Here is an 18,764-nt window from a genome sequence, read left to right on the forward strand (position 1 = left end):
AATTCAATGACTTTTTTTTTGGCTCTAGGGATTGAAACTGGAGACATTGCAGCCCAGTTTTATTTTTTATTTGGAAATGAGGTCTCACTAGGTTGCTGAGAGCCTCAATAAGTTGCCAAGTATAGCTTTGAACCTGACATCCTCCTGTCTTTGATACTGACTTTATTCTCAAAATATTTCTGCTTGTCCTAAAAATTATGAATGAGAATTGAGGAGAAACAATATCCAGGCTACAGCACCATCATAATTCTCCAATATGAAGGCAACTTTGATTGTTCTCAATGCCTTACTCAATAACTGGTGATCTCTTGTACTGTCTGGAAAAGTGACATTTCCACTGCTAGTGCTGCCAACTGAATTGTATATGGCATGTGTTTTAGGACAATCTCAGGGTGCTTGGTCAAAAATACATCCCTCTCTTGACCTACTGAAGCATAATTTTGATTGTTGCACCCCGGGATCACTTGTTAAATTGTTTCTATGTAACTGTGATAATCACTGTAGTAAAAAAAAAAAAAAAAAAAACAAAATCTTATGTACCCAGACTACACAGAGACATTGATCATTACAGTTTGAGTATTCTTTTTTATCCCAAACCAAAAAGAGGATGAGGGAAAAATAACATTGGCAGTGGTGAGAGAGTTCCATCTCTCTGAACAATGTCAAACTGAGATCCAGGTACAGTGGTACGTACCTGTGATACCAGTACTTGAGCATCTGGGACAAGTGAATTACAGGTTCGAGGCCAGTATGCAGCAGCTTAGTGAGACACGTTTCAATATAAAAAATAAAAAGGTCCAGGAAAATAAAACCAGAGTTTATTTTCCAATATTATGAGAGTAAAAGGACAGAAAAGAAGAAAAAGAAAAAGAAAGAAGAAAGAGAAAGAGACAAATAAAGAAAGAGGTAAAGGGGAGGAAGGAAGTAATGAAGGGAAAGGAAAGGAAGAAAAGTCAGGAGCCAAATTTGTTCCTATACAAAATGGACCACAGTTAGATTTCCCCCCTTCCCAGTTCTGATTAGTCATGGTTGTTCACAAATTGTCATTTTGTAAAACAGAGACATATCCCAGATAAAGGTCTAACTGTTGATGTTTAAGCCAGAGAGCTAATTTCTTTGATTCACTGGAAAAGAGACTTGGCCACTACTCTTAGGGGCAATTAAGTGTCAATTTTGTCAAACCAAAAGACCTGCCAGAAATCTCATGCCAAAATTCAGCCCCTTTGCAATCATTTCTTTTGCTCATGAGGGCTACATAATACATATTGCTCTGGAACTTTCACTTTGGCATTTATTTTGTGGAAAAAAAATAAGAAGAATTAAAATTCTATTCCCTATGTACAACACACGGAGTCCTTCTTAGTTGGCCTTTAATCAAAAGCTTGCATATTAGACCATCTTGGCTTATTAAAAGTAAAATTGGAATTTTTAAAGTATATACATGTAACTCTTCATTAATACTTGACTTTTAATTTGGTGAATATAAAAACTAATTAAATTGAAAAAATTTCCATATCTTCTGTTTATTTTATGGGACATGATTTTACCCAGAATATTTTGAGATTATTTTTATAATAGAGGCCTGATAGGCATATGAAAAACTTCAATCTCATGGAATTAGAATTTTAGATTTTTTTTTCAGTTTATTTTTTCAGGTGGGTCTCATGCCTATTCATGAATTACATAGATATTGAAATCATCATTGAATTAAAAAGCAACTCTTATTCAAATGCCCTCTGGAATTTTGTCCATGTGGCTGTGAGTAGAGGTGGAGCCTGGGCAAGATAATGGTAGCACCTTGTTTTCTACACTGAAAGATTTGTGAATTGGCTAGGCTAAGTGGCACACACTAGTATTTGGGAGACTTGAAACAGGAGATTTGCAAGTTTTCATCCAGCCTCAGAAACTTACTGAGGCTCTCATGAACATAGCAAAATGCTGTTTCCAAAAAGAAAAATATAATAGAGCTGGTGGGATAGCCCAGAGGTAGAAGTACCCTGTTTTCCATCCCCAATCCAAAAAAATGTGTTTTGCTATTATGAAATAAACATAGATTTATGACTTATGTTTCATGTAATTTCCCAGCCCTACTTTCCTGATAGTATATAATTTCCATTCTCTCTTTTTTTGAAAAGCTAAATTAAAGGCAATTTAATCAAGTAATTTTAGTGTCATAACTATTATCAGTAAGAAGTTAGTACTTATGTTTCATCCTTGGCAACTCACTGTCATGACCACAGGGGTTCCCATAAGAGACTCAGGACCTGTCTTGATATTTTTCCTTATTTATGTTGTATACATAAGCATAATTTAGGAATCTATTAATATTATAGTTTAGGAATGAGAGCAAGCAAGTAATAACTTTAAAATGATGGGGTGATAAATAGTGGTAGCTGTTAGAAATGTTAAGAAATACTCAAAATACATGAATTAGAAACAAAATTATGAAAAGTTGGGAATAAGCTGAATGTGGTGGCACATACTTGTTATTCTAGTAGTTGGGAGACTGAAACAGGAGGATAACAGATTCTTGGCCAGACTCAGCAATTTAGTGAAGGCTTCTGCAACATAAAAACTGTTTCAAAATAAAAAGTAAAATATAACTAGGAGTATAGTTTGGAGGTAAAAATCCTCTGAGTTCAATTCCCCATACAAACAAAAGAAGTTGAAAATAGTTAAAAAAAAAAAAAAACAATAGAGATATAACATATCAAAACCTCTGGGACACTTTGAAGGCTGTATTAAGAGGAAAATTCATAGCACTGAGTGTTCACATAAGAACAGAAAATCACCAAATAAATAATGACAAACCTCAAAGCCCTTGAAAACCAAAACAACCTAACCTCAAAGCCAGTAGAATACAGGAAATTATTAAAATCAGAGCAGAAATCAATAAAGTAGAGAATAAAAAAAATACAGAATATCAACAAAACTCAAAGTTGGTTTCTCAGAAAAAAAAAAAAGATAGATAAATCACTAGCCAACTTAACCACAAAAAAGAATCAACCCAAATTATGAAGATAAGAGATGAAAAAGGAGATATTATCCCTGGCAGTGTAAAAATCCAGAGGATTATCAGAACTTCTTTGAAAAACTACACTTAAATAAAATGAAAAATCTGGAAGAAATTGACAACTTTCTAGATAAATACAACATTCTTAAACCAAGTCAATAAGATATAGAAAAGTTAAAGCAACTTCCGGGAAGATGGCGACCGAGAAAAGCGGGCCTTAAGAGCCCCGCTAACAACCAATCTCCATTACCACAAAATCAGCGCCTTTCATAGCCAGAAAACACCATCACCAGAGAAACAAAAACATCACCAGGCTCCAGAGAGAAAGCAGACTGAGAACAGAGCTCAGAGCCACAGAGGAGATACACGGGCCTCACGCCCGAGGACGCAGCAGCAGCGACATACTGCTGGCGGCAGCGGCGACTTCACCGGACGGCTACAGCAAGCCGAGGTGAGCCGCTGCAAAACAGCCAGGTGGGATTTCTCGCTGCAGGTAAAATCTAAAGCTCCCAGTGGCTGAGCTCAGCACACGCTGCAGGGATTCAGAGTGGAAATCAAAACCAAGAAGAAATACGCCAGCCTCATGGCCGAGGGTGTAACAGCGGTGCCATATTGCCACCGGCGGCAGCAGCAGAGAATTCACCGAATCCAGTACAGCTACATCTGCGTACTCAAGAAGAGTAAGTCAAATTGCGGGCCACAGAGGAGAAATCCCAGTACTGTACTCCCTGGGACTTGACCCAGTGGGGGAGGGGCAGTGGCAGAGATATCACACCATAGGAGAAAGTGCAATATCATATTAAATGAGGAAAAGCTTTGAAAATTTCCCCTAAAAACAGGAACAAAACAAAGATGACCATTATCACCACTTTTTTTCAATATAGCACTTGAGACTCTAGCCAGGGTAATAAGGCAAGAAAAGAAAATCAAAAAAGTACAAACAGGCAAAGAAGAACTTAAACTTTCACTATTGCACATGACATCATAATATGCTTAGAAGACCCAACAAACTCAAACAAAAGGCTTATAAAACTGATCAACAAATTCAACAGTGTCTGAATACAAAATTATTCTTAAAAAATCAGAAGCTTTTAAGTATACTCACTATAAATCCACTGAAAAATAAATCCAGATGTACTTAAACATATTGAAGTCAACCACTAAGCCAAGCAAGGGAAGGAGAGATCGGGGGTGGGGAATAGGGTGGGAATTGGGTAGGGGTTACCCTACCCATGTATGTACACACAAGTTTTTTACCCCAATATTATGCATGAATATAATGCACCAATAAAAAATTTAAATAAAGAAACCCAGAAATCATTTCCACTTAGGATATCCAACAAAAAATAAAATACTTAAGATTAAACTCAACCAAGGAGGTAAAAGACTTCTAGAAAGAAAATTATAAAGCACTGAAAAAGGAAACCAAAGATCTTAGAAGATAGAAAGATCTTCCATGTTCATGGAGGGGCTGAATAAGTATCAAGATGTCTATACTTCCAAAAGTGATCTACAGGTTCAAGGCAATTCCCATTAAACTACCAAGATCATTCCTCACAGACATAAAAATCAGTCCTTAAATTCATTTGTAACAACAAAAACCCCAGAATACCCAAAGTAGTTTTCAGCAACACAAACCATGCAGGAATAATCACAATACCTGACTTTAAAGTATACAACAAAGCCACAGTAATAAAAACAGCATGGTTATGGCACAAAAACAGATCCATATACCAAAGAAAAAGAATAGAAGACTCAGAAACAAATCCAACCACTTATAGCCAATTGATTTTTGACAAAGGGGTAAAACAAATACACTGGACAAAAGATAACCCGTTCAAAAATGGTGTTAGAAAAACTGGTTAACCATATGCAGAAAAATGGAAATAAACCCCACTTTCTCACCCTGCACAAGAGTCAATTCAAGATGGATCAAAGACTTAGAAATTAGACCAGAGACCTTGAGGCTCCTTAAAGAGGGCATAGGTCCAACACTGCAACACATAGGCACAGGTAAAAACCTTCTCAATAAGAACCCAAAGCCACAAGAAACTAAAAGGAGGATCAATACATGGGATTGCATTAAAATGAAGAGCTTCTATACAGCAAAGAAAATTATCAAGAACCTCAACAGAGATCCAACAGAGTGGGAGAAAATTTTTGCCACCCTACTCCTCTGATAGAGGATGAATATCTAGTCTATACAGAGAACTCAAGAAACTCAGTACTAAGAAAACAAATATCCCAATCAAAAAATGGACAAGGAAACTAAATAGACACTTCATGAGAGAAAATTCAAATGGCTAGTAAATGCATAAAAATAATCAACATCATTAGCAATCAGAAATATGCAAATCAAAACTGCTCTTAGATTTCACAGAACTCTAACTAGAATGGCAGTCATTTAAAATATAAATGACAACAAATGATGGTAAAGATGTGGAGAAGTGGGAACTCTAATACATTGTTGGTGGTATTGCAAATTAGTGCAATCACTTTGGAAAACAGTACGGAGGATCCTCAGAAGAATGAAAATGAGTTAACTATATGATATAGCAATACAACTTCTAGGTATCTATCCCAAATAATAGAAACAAAACTACAAAACTAATGCATGTGTATCTATGTTAATAGCTGTACAATTCACCATTGCCAAAATATGGATGTCCAAGATGTCCATAAACAGATGAATGAATTACAAAACTATGGGATATGTACACAATGGAATTATACTCAGCCACAAAGAAAAACACAATTACACAATTTACAGGGAAATGGATGGAACTGGAGGACATTATGCTAAGTGAGATTAGTCAGTCACAAAAAATAAGAAATTGGATGTTCTCCCTAATATGCAGAAGCTAGGGAGAAAATGAGTCATAGGAGGAACTCTAGATGAAGAAGGAGATACTATAGATGAGCAAATAAGGAAACCTAACTGAAGGGATGGGAGGTTAGAAGAGGAAAATTCTCTAAAGCACACGATGTACTTTAACAAATATATCAATGTCAATCACTAAGCCAAACATGAGGAGGGAGGGGAAGGGAATGGGGTGGGAATTGGGTAAAGGCTGGTTGGGTGATGTGTGCATGTATGTCTCCAACATCTTGTACCCCAATAAGATGTATGACTAAAATGCAACAATAAAAAATAAAATAAAATAATATATATGTTGAAACAATAGCAAACATATGATCATGAATTTGATAGAATTTGTTATTTATGACTTGGAATGATCTTCCACAAGTTTAAAATGATTAAAGTGTTTGTTATCTTATGGGAGAGTTGCAGTGCTCTTATAAGAAATAAACTAAAATCAATGTTCATACTATAAAGAATTCTGACTATTAAAATAGAGCTAAAAGTGAAGGGCAATTTTAAACACAGAACTTCTACATATTTTATTCATAATTGCAATGATTCTGCCTTATACAAGCTTGAAAAAAACCTCTTCAGCTGTTCAGATTTTTTAGAAAAGCTCTATGGTTTTAACTGTGAACACACAAATGGCTGATAAAGAACGTATCACATTTTTAGATATCTTTTCTCAAAGAAAGTCAATAGGGTACTTCAGGAACTTATTATTTTTTTGGCTTAATATAAATTACAATTGATTTTCCCAGAAAATACAATGACATACATATGAGACATTTTTTTTTCTTAAGTGGCATTGTTAGGTAAGTATTAGAAATTTATATGCATTGTGCTGTATTGGTATATAATGTTGCTATATGGTTCTGCTATGTAGATTGCTATGTGGTTTTGAGGTGGACAACAAGTTACTCTCTAGAATCAGTCCACACACTCTCCAAATGCTGAGGTCAAAAACTATAGAAAGTTACAAGGTGATGCTCAAAAAATAATGCTATTTCAGGAAAGTTATATTTTGTCCAGAAAGCAGTATGAAAGATTGAAGTAATTATCTGAAGGACAAAACTCAAATTATCAATGTCTCCTTTCCCCCTGTATCTGATTCTAAATGTCAGAATGTGTAGAAACATAAATCAATTTAACGATCTAAAATTTGAAATATAGCTTCGTTGAATTCTACCAATTATAAAATTCTAGTTCATTTTTGACACTATCTGAAATATTGTCAATTTAAAAAAATAAAGAAGAATTTTAAAAATTAGAATAATGGATTATATTGTACCATGTATAACACCAGGAAACTAGGTGAATTCCAAATATGCTAAGGGGACTCACAGATTCGAAGGATGGGTTAATATAAACAATATAAACTGAATCACCAAAAATAATGCTCTGTCAAAAATATCCCCTAACTACACACAAATTTAATAAAATACAAATAAATCATAATCTTAACATTTATCTAGTTGAACAATTGTATCTTACTATAGATACTCTTAGAAGAGTGAGGGAATAAAACATGTGGAAACAGGCAGATAATTATAGTATATCTTATAGGCAGAAATCAAAATAATGTAAATTATTTAAAATTAATTCACATTTAAAATAGCAAATAGTAAACAGCAGGAATATTTTTACACACCATTAACATATTTTGGAAATAACTACTATTTGTTAATGGTTTAAACCTATTGAAATTATATACATATGTATTAAAAAAAACTCCTAATCAGTATTCCTGTTTCTTTTATTTCCCTCCAATCTATCTTCTGCAATATGCCCAGAGTAATCCATCTGAAAAGCAAAAGTTACTAGGTTTTTTATTTCAAAACATTCAATGCCTGGCTGCTTCCCTTAGAGTGTTCAGAATTTTCAGTATACAAAAAAGTATTGTGTGGTAAAGTCTCTATCTTCCCTTATAATTTCATCTTTTATTTCCCACAATAATTATAAAATTTCAGAAACATCTTCCAAGATAATGCCTCCACTGCTTACTCTCAGATGTGAAGTCATCTGTGAGGAATGGATCCCCGCCTTTCTTTTCAGCCTTTCCAAGCACAAGTCCATTTTTTGGTCTTTATACTCCAATCATAACAAACACTTGCCATTTTTCTTCTCACCATGCTGTTTCAATCCTCTGAACCTTGTGTTATTTCTTTGCATGAGTTTTTAATGCACCTCATTCTTCACCTGGCTTTCTTATCATCATTCTGTCCTCCAGGCAGCTTGTCCCATCTTCATCAGTGTGATTTATTTTTCCCTTTCTGCGTTCCCAAAGGGCTTGGTACAAACTTATACAGCTTGATCCATTCTTTCATATACATTTTTTCTTAGTAGAACCAAAGCTATGTGAGGGCAGGGCTTATTTCATCCATCCTTTGGGGGATATGACTACAGCTAATGAAAGGAAAAGATGACAAAAAACAGATGCATTAAATGGCAACACATGAGTGGATCTTGATGTTGGGATTCAGGTATTGGAAAAATCATTGTACCCCCCACTATTGTGAAGAATCTCATACTAAACAGTTGGAAAAAGTTATCATCATAAAAATTAGGGTGGAAAAGTCACTACATGCCAATTTCACTCTCTTCTCTCTTCCCTTTATTGTTCATAATTGTTTTTTTAGGACAGGTGAGAGCAGCCTGATTGTAAGAATAAGCAGATTACAGAATAACCTACCACCTGAAACAGATTCCTTTTATCAGTGTTTCTACTTAGTATGTCTTTTTTCTTCAAACTCTGTCAAGTTGTTTAGTAGTATTTTGGGTGCAACTGATGTAGTGTGAGCTAGAATAATTTAAACAGATGACAATTCTCCCTCTGTGATTCTCCTACCAACCATTCTAGGAGTCCAAGCTGAACTCCTCTTCCCTAAACATCATCTGGTCCTTCCTGTAAGGCTGCTCCAGCATAGCCTGCATCATTTAGGAATCAAAATTCCTCAGGAGATTTGCAAGAAGCAGAGGCCTTGCTTTCAGAAAGTTTCTCTTTGGTTATGATATTTTATATTTTCTTATGTAAGTTGATCTGTAGCAAGTATTTAAAAGAGATTTGGAAAGTCCTTTCTCCACCTTTATTTGATGGTAGTTTTTCAACTGGAAAGCCAATCTAAACCACCTGAATGTATTTTAAGATATCTTTTCAGACACAGTCAAGATTTTTATTATCTTCCCCACAGGTTGTAGTAGTGTTGCTAAGCCCCTTCCTCCAGCTCAGTTTCATTCTAATAAGTCAACCAAATCTTAATATTCCCTTTTGTCTCTAATAATTCAAGTTCATATAATTTCAACTATATTTTTTGTCTTCTATCCCTCTAAGCCTATTGATCTTTCTATTTGTTGCCTTTTAAGAGTTTTTTTTTATAAACCATCTCTCCTTGAAACTTATATAAACCAAACTAAAAAAGTTACATGTGAAGAAAAAAAATGAAGAAATGCTTATGATTTCTCAATGCTAACTAAAACATACTTTTCTGTTTCTCTAGCTTTCCAAAATGTATGCTGGGATATAAAAAAATCCACATTATTTTTTCTCAATTTCTTAAAAAATGTTTCATCTTTTTAAAAAAAATATTTTATTGGTACATTGTAGTCATACATCTTAATAGGGTACAAGATGGTAGAGGCATACTTGAACACATCACTCATTATACCTTCCCCAATTCCCACCCCATACCTCCTCCCCTTTATCCTTCTCATTTTTGGCTTAGAGATTGACTTTGATGTATTTATAAATGTATCTCATGTACATCAGAAAATTTCTCTCTTCCCCCTTCTAATCTCCCTCAGTTAGATCACCCTATTTGCTCATATATTGCTTCCACTTATTTTTCTAAAGTTCCTCCTATGCAATAACTTTTATATTATTGCATTATTACTATAAGATTTCAACCAACTGGATCAATAAATTATTGGTCTCCATTAACGTGTTTTTATTTTTCTTTTGGCATTAGTACTGATGCCCAAGTCTAAGATTCCTGATTCACTTATTACTTGTGAAGTACTAAGCAATCACTAAGTGTTCTCTGTGCATTATCTCACTTGAATTTTTCAAACACCCTCTACAGGCAACTAAAATTAGCTATATTTTACACATGAAAAAACCGAGTCTTGAAAAATGTTAATAGTGTGCCATACTTTTGTCACAGCAAGTAAATAAAAAATTCAAAATCAAACCAAGTCCATCTGAGTCCAAAGCTTATGCTTTTAATGACTACAGAAATGGTTACTTCTCGTATTAAGTCTTGGACATTATCATTTTTCCCTTTAATACCATCAAAAAAATTAGGGTTTTCAATATGGGAAAAGAAAGTTGTGTAAACAAAGTTATTATTATTATTATTATTATTTTGGTGATACTGGGGTTCCTGGAAGCCCTTCTACCTCTGGACTACACTTCCAGACCCATTTTATACTTTTTATTTGGAAACAGGGTCTCTTAAGCCAGCGAGACTGGCTCCAAACCAACGCGATCTTCCTGTCTCCGCCTCCCAAGAACGTGGATTACAAGAGTGCGCCACCACGCCCGGCTTAAACAAAGTTTTATAAAACAGGAACCTCTGTCACACATAGGGCAAAGAGTAAGACTGGAGAAGGATGTGGCGTGCATCTCCAAGCACTAGGTAGTTATCAAGTGCAGTGTCCATTTGAAGAACTTAGAGAAAATTATTTTGGAGAGATAAGTTCCTGCCTAATTAAGTAAAATAACTGTGGCTACTAAAGTTCTTAAAAGTGAGAGCATTAGTCCCATAAAAATTTAATAGTAATTTAGTTTGTTGTGCATTTACTGTTGGTCAAAGAAAAAAATTTTGAAAATTATTTATATTAATTATCACTTTAAGCTGCTAGTAATGGAGTCTTTATAATGATGCGTTAAACAAGTAAGGTGTTCTTCTCTTATGTAAGACCCTTATGAGATCAGCAGATGGTATCTGAAGGGCTGAGGCTTTTTATAAATTTCTGCTTCTGTACACAGACTTTCTATCATCCAGATTAGCTCATGTTCCATATTAGCTGTAGGAACCCTAGCCATTAAACATGAAAACCAGGCAGTAGCAAAAAGAAAAGGAAAGCATGGAAAAGAGTCCCCTTCTCAGGTTTGTAACCTTTCAAGGAAAACTAAGAGGCCAGGATTTAGTTGCATGGTGATATTTAACCTGTTTTAAGAAAGTCTGAGAAATGAATTAATTTCTCATATATAGTTTACAAATAAACTTATAAATTTAATTCTTTCCTCATTTTCCATATTTATTAAAAACAGTGATAGAAAAATATCTTAAATTGTTTGATATTTGTCCATAAATGAGGCTGAAGTCACTTTGTTAAAAACACGCTGCATTTGAATTTTAGTATTTCAGGGAATTCAGTGCCTTCAGCACACCTACCTTTGTCCCCAGTTTGGACTTATTCTTCTGTTTTTTTTTCTGCCTTCTTTTCTGATGATAAACTGACTAGAAGCTGTAACATGTCACTCCTACTTTGATTCCCATAGGCATTTTTGTTAAATTCTAAATTAATTAATCCCACCATGTATTATTATATATAGTTACTAAAGCTGATGGACATATTTTACCTAGAGGCACTGTTCTAAGACCCAGACAGGGAAACATTAAGTATGCAACACCTTTAATAGAGCCCAGTGGTAGAAAGACTCAAAATACTCTGATTTGTTTGTTGGCCTTTGATCATATTACTCTTATGCATAATTTCAGTATTGCAAGTAAAAAAAGTTTCATTTAGTTCCTTAAAGTAGCTAAATCTTCAAGAGAATTACTTTATACTTACAAGTACTAGGCCAAAATATCCAAAGAAAAAAGTATGAAAAAAATTTTTTCCAAAGAACTCAGAAAACAAGGTGTTAGTCTGTAACTAGCCTGTTCATCTTTAGCTTTGGGGAAAATTAGGTTTTTGACAAGATTTGGGTTTAATAAATGAGCAGAAAGAAAAGTAGCTCCAATATCACTCTTGTTTTACTTCTGCTTATGCTACAACTTCCCTCCATCCTGGGTATAGGTATAGAGTTCATTTTGCTCAGAGCATGCTATAGAGTTTGCATTTTGCCAACAATATGTCCTCGAAGTTTCATTTGTTTTCCAAAACAATCCTATGTTGCTCTTTGTTAAGAGCCAGAAATCCCAATGATAGATTTAGAGGAACAAAAAAATCTTGCTTTTTGGCACTTGGAGGAAATGCTGAAGGGAATGATTGTTTCAATCACTCCAAGAAAAGACAGGGAGGCTAAAATGCAGCACCAAGATAGTTTAAGATGAAGCAAACTACTTAATATGCAAGCACAAGCACTTCTCAGGTCCAGAAGTGGCAAGTGATGTCTCCTGCCTTGAAGTCACTCTCAGGGAGGAAAACAGTTGGAGGAAAAGAGAAGCCAGCATATGGCAGGTGTGACCAGCAGAGATGTGAGTGCTGCCAAACCCATCGTCCAAAATAGATCATCCCTGCCTCTTTCATCTCCTAGAATAGTTTTATGTGTAAATCACCCACAGCTATGTCAGATCACAAGACAGTTGAAGTTCTATTTAATTATATTTAGGTATAATCATAATGAACAGTATTTAGAAAGATATGTTGGCAGGAAATACATTTTATTCTCAACCAAATGTTTTGTCAAAGTATGAAGCTCTTAAAAGCAATCAAACTGAGGAGAGAAAATAAGTTTTTAACTAGGGAACAAGGGTAATTTTATTCCAAGCAAAATACAATGTTGGAAGTGTATTTTAGAAGAAAATGTAAGAACTTGACTGTCAAATGATATATCCTATGCATACTCTTTAATCACTAATAGAAATGAAAGTGTAGGAAGCATATTCCAATACTATATTTGATACACTCCTTAGCTGGCAGAAAAGTATTTGGATTTCATTCACTATGGGTAGATGATAGATAGGTGATAGATTAGATAGATAGATAGATAGACAGATAGATAATAGAAGATGATGATGATGATGATAGATGATAGAAGATGATGATGATGATAGATGATAGATATATAGATAGATGATAGGTAGATAGATAGATGATAGGGTACTTGCTACAATTCCAGGGAGAAAGTAGAAACTAAAATTTTCACATAAATAAAAAGGTTTAATCTCCATTTTTACATAATATTCATTATTATTCAGGCATGGCAATATCAATAGATTAGCAGTAAAAGAGGGTCAGGCCACCCACACTAATAGGGGCCACAATAAGAAGCACTTGGAAGACAGAAGAGCTGGGAAACTATGTGAAAGAGTCCTTACTATACATTTCAAAATCAAAAGCAGGTTAAAATTGGCTCCTGGCAATCATTTCAGCAGGCCCTGGACATAGATTGTGTAACCAGAGCAAATGGTGGGCCTGTGTGTGAAAGCCCAACAGATAAAGTGGTTGAGGGAGTTGGCACTGGATTGGGAGATTTGCATATGAAAGACACAGCAAGTATAAATGCTCCAGACCTTACAATGGGGCTACCTCTCTATAAGCACAAAGTCAATTGAAAATAACTAATGTGAAAAATGCCTTTTATGGACATAGCCTACCAAATGTCCATAGTTCATAACAAAGTGCACGGGAGATGAGCTGCTAATTGTATACCCTGGTGATGGAGTAACTGTCTGGAAGTCGTGGCCTAGAATCAAGAAAGAGTATCTAATGCATATCTTCTAGTCTTAGAAAAGATCAACCTTCAAAACTTGATATATGATTTCTACCAAATGTTTATCACTATTGTGCCATTTTAAAAGTGAAAAATTGTAAGTCAGGCAATTGTACCATGGGGACTGTCTGTGGTTCACTTTCTCTAGGAATCAGCTCACTCTACAGAGCCCATCCCTTCAGGGATTTGGAGAGGAAATTTGAGTTGTTTAATTATTGGTTAAATGTTCAATAAGCTACTCTACAGTGTGCTTTAGAATATATTCAAGAGAGCTAAAGCTAGGCTTTAGGACATCCCTGCAGCCACTATTGTCTCTACAAATCTTTTACTTGCTCCTTTGCCGTGTTAACATATTCTGAGTTCAAGTGAAAAATGGTAAATTAAGCATTTTTCAAGACTGTAAAACTTATCGTTGCCTATTTTACAGTAATATTGTTTTATCTCTTTTTTGTGTAAGAAGGAGGGAATTGGGTCAAAATCTTGAAAATTGCTAATGACATGAGTTAAGGGCTTTGCTCTTAGAGTATCTAAATGGATCTGGCTTTGTAACTTTACGCTGACAATCACTTGTTGAGAGTTATAAAGAATTTCAAATTGATGATCAAATAGATCTTCTGCACAACTCTACACCTCAGTTAGAGACTAATAAGTCAGTAACAGAGGTTGATGGGAGTTAAGTAGGCTGCCCAAGATGAAAAATGTTACTAAGTAAGGAAAACTGGGATTCAAATTCAGATCCACTAACCTCAAAACACAGACTGCTAATGCCATACCTTAAGAGTCATCCCTAGACCAGGGCTCAGGGCTTCTCTGCGTATTTGTATAGTTGAAGACAAAGCGCACAGATGGGAATCTTCTAATATAATTTCAGGAAAACACATTACATCTGTTAGGTCTCAGTACAGTTCCTGGTGTCATCACCATTACCACATTAAATTTAACTGGCTCTTTCCACAGGCGAACATCTCATTTGCGCTTTTGTTGGCATAATCCAGTTGTCTATATGAGCTTCTGTCCATTCTACCCAGATGAATAGCCTGCTCACTGGGACTGCTGGGGGCAGCTAAGCAATGGAAGCAAGGAAGCCTTCCCAACCTGGTAAAGGTTTTATATGACCCCCTAGGGCTCACCATACTTCTAGACTCATGCTGGGTATAAAAAACCTATTTTAAAGATTTATTTTCAGGTATTCAAATGACCCTCATTCTTCAATTCCAATGCCCTTTGTGTGGTGAAAAATAGCCAAATTATCATAAAAGAAATTAAAATCCAGAGGGAAATAAATAACCCCTATTAGAATATGTCATTTGGTATACCAGAGTGCTAAAACACAAAGGTACCAATTAGTAACTGCTCATGTCTTTTATCTTTTCAAAATACATTTTAGTTTTTCTTTGTTACAACCACTAAATAAATGTTTAAAAAAATGAACAAATTGTAAGAAATAAAACAAGGAATGGAAAGAATGAAAAATAGATTGTCTAATAAAAATTCATTTCCAAATTATTTATTTATAAATTAATAAATCCATCAATACTTAATATATTTAAATTAATTACAACTTTATCAATATTTAATGATATGATAGAAATAAATGTTTATTAATAAATTATAGAGATTAAATATATAGTAAGTATTATAAATACATGCTAATTATACATTTAAATATATCAGTATAGAGTACATAAAATAAAGTTTTATTGTCTCATTACTTTAGGAGAAAAGATAATTTTAACTACAGTTAAAAGTTATATAGAATAAGAAGTTACTTATTTGAAAGAGTGCAAGAAATGAATCTACTGTCTCAAAAGTCTGCTGTGATAACTAAGTGTCAGCTTTCCTGAGTTAAGAGATCTCTAAGTGGCTCGAAAAGCCTTTCTGCTGTGTTTTTGGGATATTTGGACCATAAAGGCAAGTGAGTGGATGAAGAGCGTAGGGAAGATCTGCCTCTATGTGGGCAGGTACCATAATCATCACCTGGGGGCCTAGATAGAGCAAAAGGCAAAGGAGAGGTGAATTTGATCTCTGTCTTCTGGAGCAAGACACACTTTGTTCTACCTTTGAGACATAAAAATTCCAGGGTTTCCAGCCTTTTGACTCTGGGACTTGCATCCCTGCCCCACTCCCCCACCTCCGACACATGCCCCATTCCCTAACCTCAGGCCTTTGTCTTTCCTCATACTGAGGATTATACTGTCAGCTTCCTTTGGAGCTGAGCCACATTTCTGGCATCATTGGGTCTCTAGCTTACTGTGTAATTCTCTAGTCCACAGTATAGAAAGTGTCCCTTCTAATGCACTGGTCACCCATCAGACCGCATATCAGTAGCCACGTCACATCCTATTCCTCTGTCCTCGCTTTGGTTCCTGAAGAGTGCTCCAAACTACACAGTCTCCAATCAACCACAGGTGGGAGCTGTGACCTGTTCCCACCTCCCCTCCCACTCAGACTGCACAGCTCTTTACCCTAGCACTACTAAAGATGGGAAGACATGGGTCTCAACAAGCAGGACCTTTCTAGGCCTGCACAACCTCCACCTAGAAGTGTTGGGAAATGAATGGATATTCAGCAGGGAGATATGTTGACCAGAGGGAGATGGGAACAGGATGCTTCTTTCTCCATATCACACAGTACTGAGATGAAGTGTCTTCTTGGAGGGTGGATATCAAAATGGAAAATTCAGCCACATCTTCCAACATTTTTACTTTATTTCTACTTTTTTCCTACTTTCATTTCTCACTCTTTAGTCCCCACTCCCACTCCTCAGGTGTATGCTTCCTATTCTAGTAGTAGAATAAAATGTTGCCTCAAGTTTTGTGTCTCAGGATAAGTTACATCAGTTATTTAGATTTACATAGTGTTTTTATAGTTGACCAAAATAGTTTCAGGGTAATATTTTATTGAAACTTTTAATATGTGGTTTTAGAAAGAAAATAATGAGAATACCTAATTTATGCCCATGATAAAAAATAAACCAATTATGCAAAACAGATAACTTCAAGCTTTTCAGTGTTATGTGCATATAATCCACACAGCTTTCTCTTGGCTTTAGCCACTAAGCCTTTCTTTATTTAGGTATGCTGTTGAGATCTTGCCAGCCTGGTGTTTAAAATAAGAATTCCTCCCCATTTTTCATCCTTGTTGTCTTCAAATGTTTTGTTCTTTGTCTTTTCCTTTTTATGTATTTTTTTTCAAGTAGATTTTATGTTCCCTTGTTTTTTCTATGTTCTAACCATATTCTTAGAGCATTATTTGTTAGTAATGGCCACACATATTCCAGCTCTGCCACTATCAAACTTTGTGGAATTGTATGAGCTACATGATTTCCTTGGGTTTTTTTTTTTTTTTTTTTTTTTTTGCTCATCAGTAAAACTAAAAAAGAGCTGTACTTTGACATTTTATGGAGGTCTGTGAGTTAACTATGATAATTTAGAGCAAATATTAAACATATAATTGTAGATTTTTTTGATTTCTTCACTTTCACTACTATATATTTGAAAGCAAGGAAAAATCATATAAAATTATAAAGACTTGTATTTGAATGCCAGAGCCATAACTTGAGAGTTTCTTAACCTAAGGAAGCCATTTAACTCAATCTACAAGTATAGTAGTTAGCATCCTGATCATTTTATAAACTCCCATATGATACCTTATCTAAAATTCTTGGCATTAAGATATATTTATTAATTCAAATTGGTCCCATTTTAAAAATAAAGTTAGGTACATATGTGGTATATACTAAGTAACACCCCCACTAAAGAGGGTATAGCTCCTAAGAATCAAATACGTTAACATTTCTACAGAAACCCTACAAAAATACATATGAAACTGTGACATATGTACACAATCAAATTTTACTTAGCCGAGTGACTGTGGAGACTTCAGGGAAGATGGCGACCAAGAAAAGCGGGGCTTAAGAGCCCGGCTAACAACCAATCTCCATTACCACAAAATCAACGCCTTTCACAGCCAGAAAACACCATCACCAGAGAAACAAAAAAATCACCAGGCTCCAGAGAGAAAGCGGACTGAGAACAGAGCTCAGAGCCACAGAGGAGATACACTGGCCTCACGCCCAAGGACGCGCAGCACCATACTGCTGGCGGCAACGGGGACTTCACCGGACGGCTACAGCAAGCCGAGGTGAGCCGCTGCGGAACAGCCAGGCGGGATTTTTCACTGCAGGTAAATTCTAAAGCTCCCAGTGGCTGAGCTCAGCACACACTGCAGAGATTCAGAGTGGAAATCAAAACCAAGAAGAAATACGCCAGACTCATGGCTGAGGGCGTAGCAGTGGCGCCATATTGTCATCAGCGGCAGAAGCAGAGAATTCACTGAATCCAGTACACCTACATATGCGTACTCAAGAACAGTGAGTCAAATTGCGGGCCACAGAGGAGAAATCCCAGTACTGTACTCCCTGGGACTTGACCCAGTGGGGGAGGGGCAGTGGCAGAGATATCACACCATAAGAGAACGTGCAACCTGGCACCCCCCACAGTCTAAAGAAGCCTCTATCGACTCTCTGGGTCGGAGACTCTGTGATACAACCCAGTAAAGGAGTAGTGGGGTCTGAGATACTACTGACTCGAGATCCAGAACACCTTAAGTGAAGTCATAGTGACCCAAGGGAACAACCCAGAGAAGGCACAAACATCCGAAATCATGGGAAAGAGGAATAATACTGGAGCAATGAATGCCCACAACCCCACAACATCAGAACCTGATAAAACAGAAAATCAGAGATTTCTAGAAGATCAAATCAGGAAAATAACTGTAGAAATAATAGAGGTTCTTCGAAAAGAACTCAGACAGAGCCAAAAAGAGATAAAGGATGCAACTAATGAAGTAAAGGCCTCAATTCAAAGCACAAACAACCGATTAGACCACATGGAGAACAGAATCTCGCTCTTAGAAGATGATAATTCCAAAAGTGAATGCATAGTTTCTAATCTAGGAAAAAATATCCAACAGCAGGAATCTGACATTGAAGAAATATGGGCCCATTTTAAGAGAGCTAACCTAAGAATAATTGGAATAGAGGAGGGAAAGGAAAGTGAAACCAAAGGGATCAACAATCTCTTCAAGGAAGTAATAGCAGAAAATTTTCCAAACATAGAGCAAGAGGTTGATACACAGGTCCAGGAAACTTATAGAACTCCCTTTAGACAGGATCGGAGAAGAGGATCCCCACGCCACATAATTGTCAAAATGACCAATGTGGA

The sequence above is a fragment of the Muscardinus avellanarius genome, assembly GCF_963383645.1.
Source record: "Muscardinus avellanarius genome assembly, chromosome: 12".
NCBI classification, from domain to species: Eukaryota; Metazoa; Chordata; class Mammalia; order Rodentia; family Gliridae; genus Muscardinus; species Muscardinus avellanarius.